Source organism: Octodon degus, unplaced genomic scaffold, assembly GCF_000260255.1.
Source record: "Octodon degus isolate 3935 unplaced genomic scaffold, OctDeg1.0 scaffold00060, whole genome shotgun sequence".
NCBI lineage: Eukaryota > Metazoa > Chordata > Mammalia > Rodentia > Octodontidae > Octodon > Octodon degus.
In genome coordinates, this window is record NW_004524636.1 from 12,423,417 (window position 1) to 12,429,832 (window position 6,416).

Sequence of the window (6,416 nt, forward strand, 5' to 3'; positions counted from 1 at the left end):
AAAGAGAGAATGGAGCAGCTCCAGGGGCCCAGGAAAATGGTATTTATAGTGGATTTAACATGTGGCTGTTGGGTCTAGGTAAGTCAGCGGAACTTCTTTGGAGTTTTAGTAGCAACTCATAGCAATAAAATTCCTTCCTTCCTTCCTTCCTTCCTTCCTTCCTTCCTTCCTTCCTTCCTTCCTTCCTTCTTTCTTTCTTTCTTTCTTTCTTTCTTTCTTTCTTTCTTTCTTTTGTATCTTAAGGAAGGGTCTAGAGGGTGTTCAGGCTCTCACTACTAGATCAGACTCATAGTGACCCACCTGTTTACAGCCTCCCAAGAGCTGGGATTACAGGCACACACCACCACGCCCAGTCTCAATAGCCATCTCAGCATGCCCCAGGGATGGGGCCGGCATGGCAGGTCTGGGTCCTTTAAAATTTTTATACTTGTATCTTTTGTTTTTAAATGCATGATTCACTTTGAATTAATTTTATATACAGTGAGGCTTAGGTCCTGGTTCACTCTTCAGATAGGATATTCAGTTATTTCTTCAATTCATTTGTTCCTGTTGGGAAAACTATCCTTTCTTCTTTGATTGTCTTTTCCCCTTTGTCAAAAATCAGTTGAGAATAATTATGTATTTCTAGAAGCTCTATTCTGTTTTCTAATCTGCAAGTCTACATCTTTCTTCCTCAGTACCACATGGTCTTAATTACTATAGCTTTAAGGTAAATCTTTAAATTAGGTTGAGTCCATCAGCTGAATTATTTAAAACTATTTGATTATTCTAGTTTTAAAATTTCCATATAAATTTTGTAATTGACTGTTCTTATCTACCCAAACTTCTGATGACATTTTGATTAAATACATAATCTAGTTGGGTAAAAATTCCATTTAACTTTATTGAATCATAATCCACAAACATGGTAAGTCTATTTATTTAAGATGTTTTCAGTTTCTTTCATCAGTATTTGTAGTCTAAAGTAAAAAGATTCTGCCCATATTTTCTTATATTTGTAATAAATATTTTTGATTGGAATTATTCTTAGTAACTGTCATGAGATGAATAATATCCCCTTCAAAATTCATAATTTGATATCCTAATTCCCAATATCCTAGAATGTGATTGTATTTGGAGACCGGTCTTTAAAGGGGTAGCTAAGGTCAAGTAAGTCCATTAGGTGGGCTCTACTACAACATGACTGGCATCCTCATAAAAAGAACAGAATTAACCAAAGTTGGGTTTCAGAGGGGGAAAAGGCATGAGTAAGGTTAATCAGCTAGATAAAAGCAAGAAGTTCTTTTGTGCTATTCTACAGTAGCATGATGAGAAATAACAATAATGTACTGAATGTCTCAAAAATCTCAAAGGAAAGATTTTGAATGTTTTTAGCATAAAGAAATAATAAATGAGGAGACAGAGATGCTAGACCTAATTTAAACACCACACAATGCATACATGTATTAAAACATCATATTGTTACCCCATTAATATAGCTCATAGGACTAAGCACTAGTTTAGGAAAGTGCAGAGACTGGGGTTTGATCCCCGCCTCCAGGCAGCCTCTAGGATGGAGACGGGGTGTGGTGGCACATGCCTCTAATCCTCCTCTAACACTGAGGAGGCTGAAAACAAGAAGATCACTAGGAGTCAGAGTTGCGTAGTGAAACCCTGTACCAAAAACATTAAAAAAAAAAAAAAAAAAAAAAAAGTAGCTTCAGTTGTTCATGCACAAAAAGCAAACTTGTGGCATTTCTTTTTTTTTTTTTTTAATGAGTTCATCTAATATCCTGTAATCTCGCTTATTACTCCTACATGGTTTTCCTAAGTATTACTTTTCTACATGGACAACCATGTCATCTACAGAGACTTTATTTTTTTTTCTTTTTTCTAACTGACATGCTTTTTTATTTCTTGTTCTTTCTATTATAATAAAGTATAAAAATGAAAAGAGTGGACATCCTTACCTCGTTCCTGAAGACCAAACATTCTTCAACCATTCAGTAAGATGTTAGCTACAGGGATTTTTATAACTATAGCCTGTGACCATCAGTAACATGTTGGCCGTAGGGATTTTTGTAAAATATTCTTAAGCTGGAGATAATCATTTTATTCCTTGATTGTTGAAAATTTTACACAATTATGAGGTAATGTTAAATACTGTCAAATTGTTTTAATATTTGATATGATTATATGATTTTTCTTCTTTCAACTATTTGATATTAGATTACAGGGACTGATTGATCCTAATTTAAAAATTTTATCTGATAGGAATGACTAATATTTTAATAGCTTTGAATATTAAATCACCCTTGAATTTTCTAGAAAAGCTCTAATTGATTTTTCTATGCTGTAAAATTTGATTTTTCTAATATTGTATTATGGATGTTGCATCTCTAGCCATGCCAGCTATTGAATTTGTAATTTTCATTTCTTGTAGTGCCCTTTATTTTGATATCAGAATAACACTGATTCCAGAATGAGAAAATGTTGACTATTTTGTGCAGGAAATAGTATAGAACTGGTAATATGCCTCTTTTCAGTGACCAGTATATATTCATACTATACTAGTGAAACAATCTAATCACAGAATTTGGTGTTTAGGAAGCTCCTAACCTATGGAATTGATTTGCTTAATAATTACAATACTACTCATGTATAAATTTAATTTTGGGTCACTTTGGGTAGTGTTGTTTTATGTTTAGATGTTCCCTAAAAGTGTCATTGACTCATCAATGGGCTCTTTGGGAAAGCTACTGAATCCCGCAGGTAAGATCTTCCTCAGTGCATCAGTTTGCTGATGAGTGTACAGCTAAGTGTGATGCTGGGAAGTGAAGCCTGGCATGAGGGGGCGGGTCACTGGGGGACGTGGCTTGAGAGAGCTCATCTCCTTCCTTCCTACCTTGATCCTCCTGTTTCCTGCTGCCACACCCCTGTGCCTTGGAATCAGCCTACTATGAGCTGAAACCTTCACAAACTGTGAGCCAAAGTGAGCTTTAGAATTGTGGGTCTTGGGTACTGTGTCTCAACAATGAGAAAGTAACTAAGACAGGTAGTTTATGGGTTTTAAGGATTTTTTTTCATTTAATACAAGCTCTAGAATTCATACATTGAGTTGTTGATAGCATTCCTGTATCACATTTCCAATGTCTGCAGAGTCTGTATATTTTATTTCTAACATTGGAAATTTGTATCTTACTTCTTTTGGGGGGGGGGGGTCAGGCTTGCTAGGTTTACACATTTTATTGATTTTTTTCCAGACAATTAGCCTTTGACAATAAATTTGCTTGGTTATTTTTCCTTTTTAAAGTTTTACCCCAGCATCCGAAGCCATCCAGGGCCCCAGCCCCATCGTGTGAGTTAGGGATAGCTGGCCATGTCCCTCCACTATCCCATGGCTGTGGGTCTCAACAAGGGCCACAAGGTAACTAAGCATGTGAGCAAACCGAGGCACAGCCGCCGCCGCGGATGTCTCACCAAACACACCAAGTTCGTGCAGGACATGATCTGGGAGGTGTGCGACTTTGCCCCTTACGGGCAGCCACGGAGCTACTCAAGGTCTCCAAGGACAAGCACGCCCTTAAGTTCATCAAGAAAAGGGTGGGGACTCACATCCCCGCCAGGAGGAAGCGTGAGGAGCTGAGCAACGTGCTGGCCGCCATGAGGAAGGCAGCTGCCAAGGACTGAGCCCCTCTGGAATAAAGCTCTGCAGAAAGTAAAAAAAAAAAAAGTTTTACCAATTGCTGTTTATATCTGTGTGATTTCCCTACCTCTGGTTGTTTGAATTTGCTTTACTCTCCTTTTGTTTTGTAGTTTCTTATGGTTGAGGTTCAGGTTGATCTCGATACCTCTACCTCATACAAGCATGTAAGCCTTTACATTTTCTTCTAAAATCTGCTTTATCTGCACTCCACAAGCTTGATGTGTTGTATTTTTATTTTTGTTCAATTTAAAATATTTCATGATTTCTTCTGTTTGTCCTTCATTTCCTCATTTCTCCTCCTCTGTTTCACTTTCCTGCCTTCTTGGATTTATTGGACATTTTTCAGTATTCCAAGACATTTCTCACAGATCTTCAATGCATATTCCTAGCATTCCAGAACATTCAGGAGTTTCCTACTATTAAAAAGTCACCACATCAACATTTGAAAGTATATATTCTAATAGAAGCAGGAGTTATTATTCACGTTGTCAAAAGATTTATTAACCAATTCTGGAGTGGTGTATACAATCATCTTGTAGGGCTTCAGTTTAATTTAGTTCTTTAGTTTTCTTTTAGGGAATTACCCCACTGATAGTTCATGTGATTTGGATTATATGAACTTTTTATTTTTGCTTAAGCCAGTTTAAGGTGGATTGTTTGCTTGTGTGGTTGAGTGGTTCTGCTCTGCCTTGTTGGTTTGTTTTTGTCACTTGCAATGAAAACGTTCTGATAACTAATATAAAATTTACAAACTTGAAAGAGTTTTTCATAAGAGGAAATTCCCTACAGTTTTTAAGAACTTTTTACTTTACTCCTTTCTTGATTTGCTACAATTTCCACAATCAGGACTGTTCCTGTATTCTTGACCAGGCGGTATTTTGTGGCTGATACAAATTTGTGAATGAAAAAAAGACTCTCTGGTCTTCAGATGGGGTTGTTCTGTGCCAAGGTACAAATAGATTGGTTGAACATAATGAGTGTGAAACATGTTTTTGTATTCTGGTCCCATCAGAGAAATGACTATAGACGACTAACCTTCAAGCAATTCCTAATGTGACTCTTCCTTTGGGCCATGGCCAGCATGGGGCACACATGGGCTGCATCCCTGGATACACACAAGTTTGATCCTCTTGTGTACAATTTCTGACAATGTTCTTTGCAGTTTTGAAACACAGATTATTTATTGAAAAATTGTGTTTATGTATAATTTTTCTATACTGAGGTCCAGACCTGTATCCAGGTCCAACTACATTATTGTGGAATGTAGAACAAAATGAAATGGGGTCCTTACTCATAAAAGCAGGGGTGATTGCCATTAAAGTTACTAAAATAGAAAGATTTTACTCTGCCTTTTTCTCTAATCATGGTGAGTTTTACCCTCCTATTTACTTTTCTAAGTCAATAAAAGTTAAATTATAATTTTGTTAGTATGAATTTTATCATTCATCTTCATAATGTGGAATAACAGTTTTAAATTCAAGTATAAGATTATTTAACTTGTTTAAGGAACCCACACACAGTTTGTATTTTTGTTATACCATATGTATTTTGTTCTTATCAGGACAATGGAAATATTGCACAAAACTAACTTGACTTTTTATTTTACTTCTTCGTATACTGACTATTCTACCAACATTCTCTGTTTGGGGCTTAGTGATGAACAAGAAAGAAGTGAAATAAAAAGAGGTTTGTCCCATCTTCCCTTCTGTCACTTTCAGCATGCATGCTTAGCTAGAATGGGATATAATAGCTTTCTTGATCATTATATTTCATACAATGCTATTGTCACCTGCATTTAGAGCAAGCTCTGGTTTGACAGGAAAGTGTATTCCTGAAAGGTTGATAGTGCCATAATCTGCTTTGTACATTTTACTCATAACATGAATGGAGCCTCGCTGTACTCCCATTAAGGAAGCATCTGGCAGAATTCTATAGAATGGCCATCATGAACACACTATGTAAATGTGCAGCAAAGAACAGAAGGCTTTGGTGTATGCATACGTATTATCTGTCCACAGGTATGCTCCATTAACCCATCATGCTTCACCTACACAACACAAATTAAAATAGAAAATGGCTAGGAATGTCAAGATAGCAACAGAAGAGCATTCAACTGAGCACGGCATCCTCCTAAGCATGGCTCTGCCAATGGGTCACACGCCCATAGAAGCAGCCTGGCATGGATGTGTAGAAATCAATCAAGTGATTCTCCATTTTCCTTTGTTTTCTTGTCCTACTCACACTTCACCCCCTGGGAAATCTGCAGAACTCAGTGCTACCTTTTGAGATCATTAACTACTTGACAGGGGAGGGGAGAGAGATTTAAAGCAAATGTGGCAGAAGTCACACCTGATTAAAGATCAATCCAGAACAAAAATAAAAGCACCTGGGAAATTGCAACATGAGCAAGATAGGATTGGAGCCCAGATAGCTTAGGAGCAGATAAGTTATGTCAAGGAAAGGCTCCAAAATATACTAGAATGAAGACGTAGTACTCACTTTTTTGTACTGCCCAAACTCTTGACTGTCTCTTTTTAAAAAGATGCAGTTGATGTTTACACCTAAACTATTCAAACTTAAACAACTTAGTGTAATAATAGGACTGGTGTTCCATGTAAAAAATAATATTCACTGTCTATTAACATACATTTTATGATATATTTTATATAACATTAATACATGCTAAGTGTTATGATTTATGTCTAGTTGTCCCCCCCCCGCCCAAAGCCTC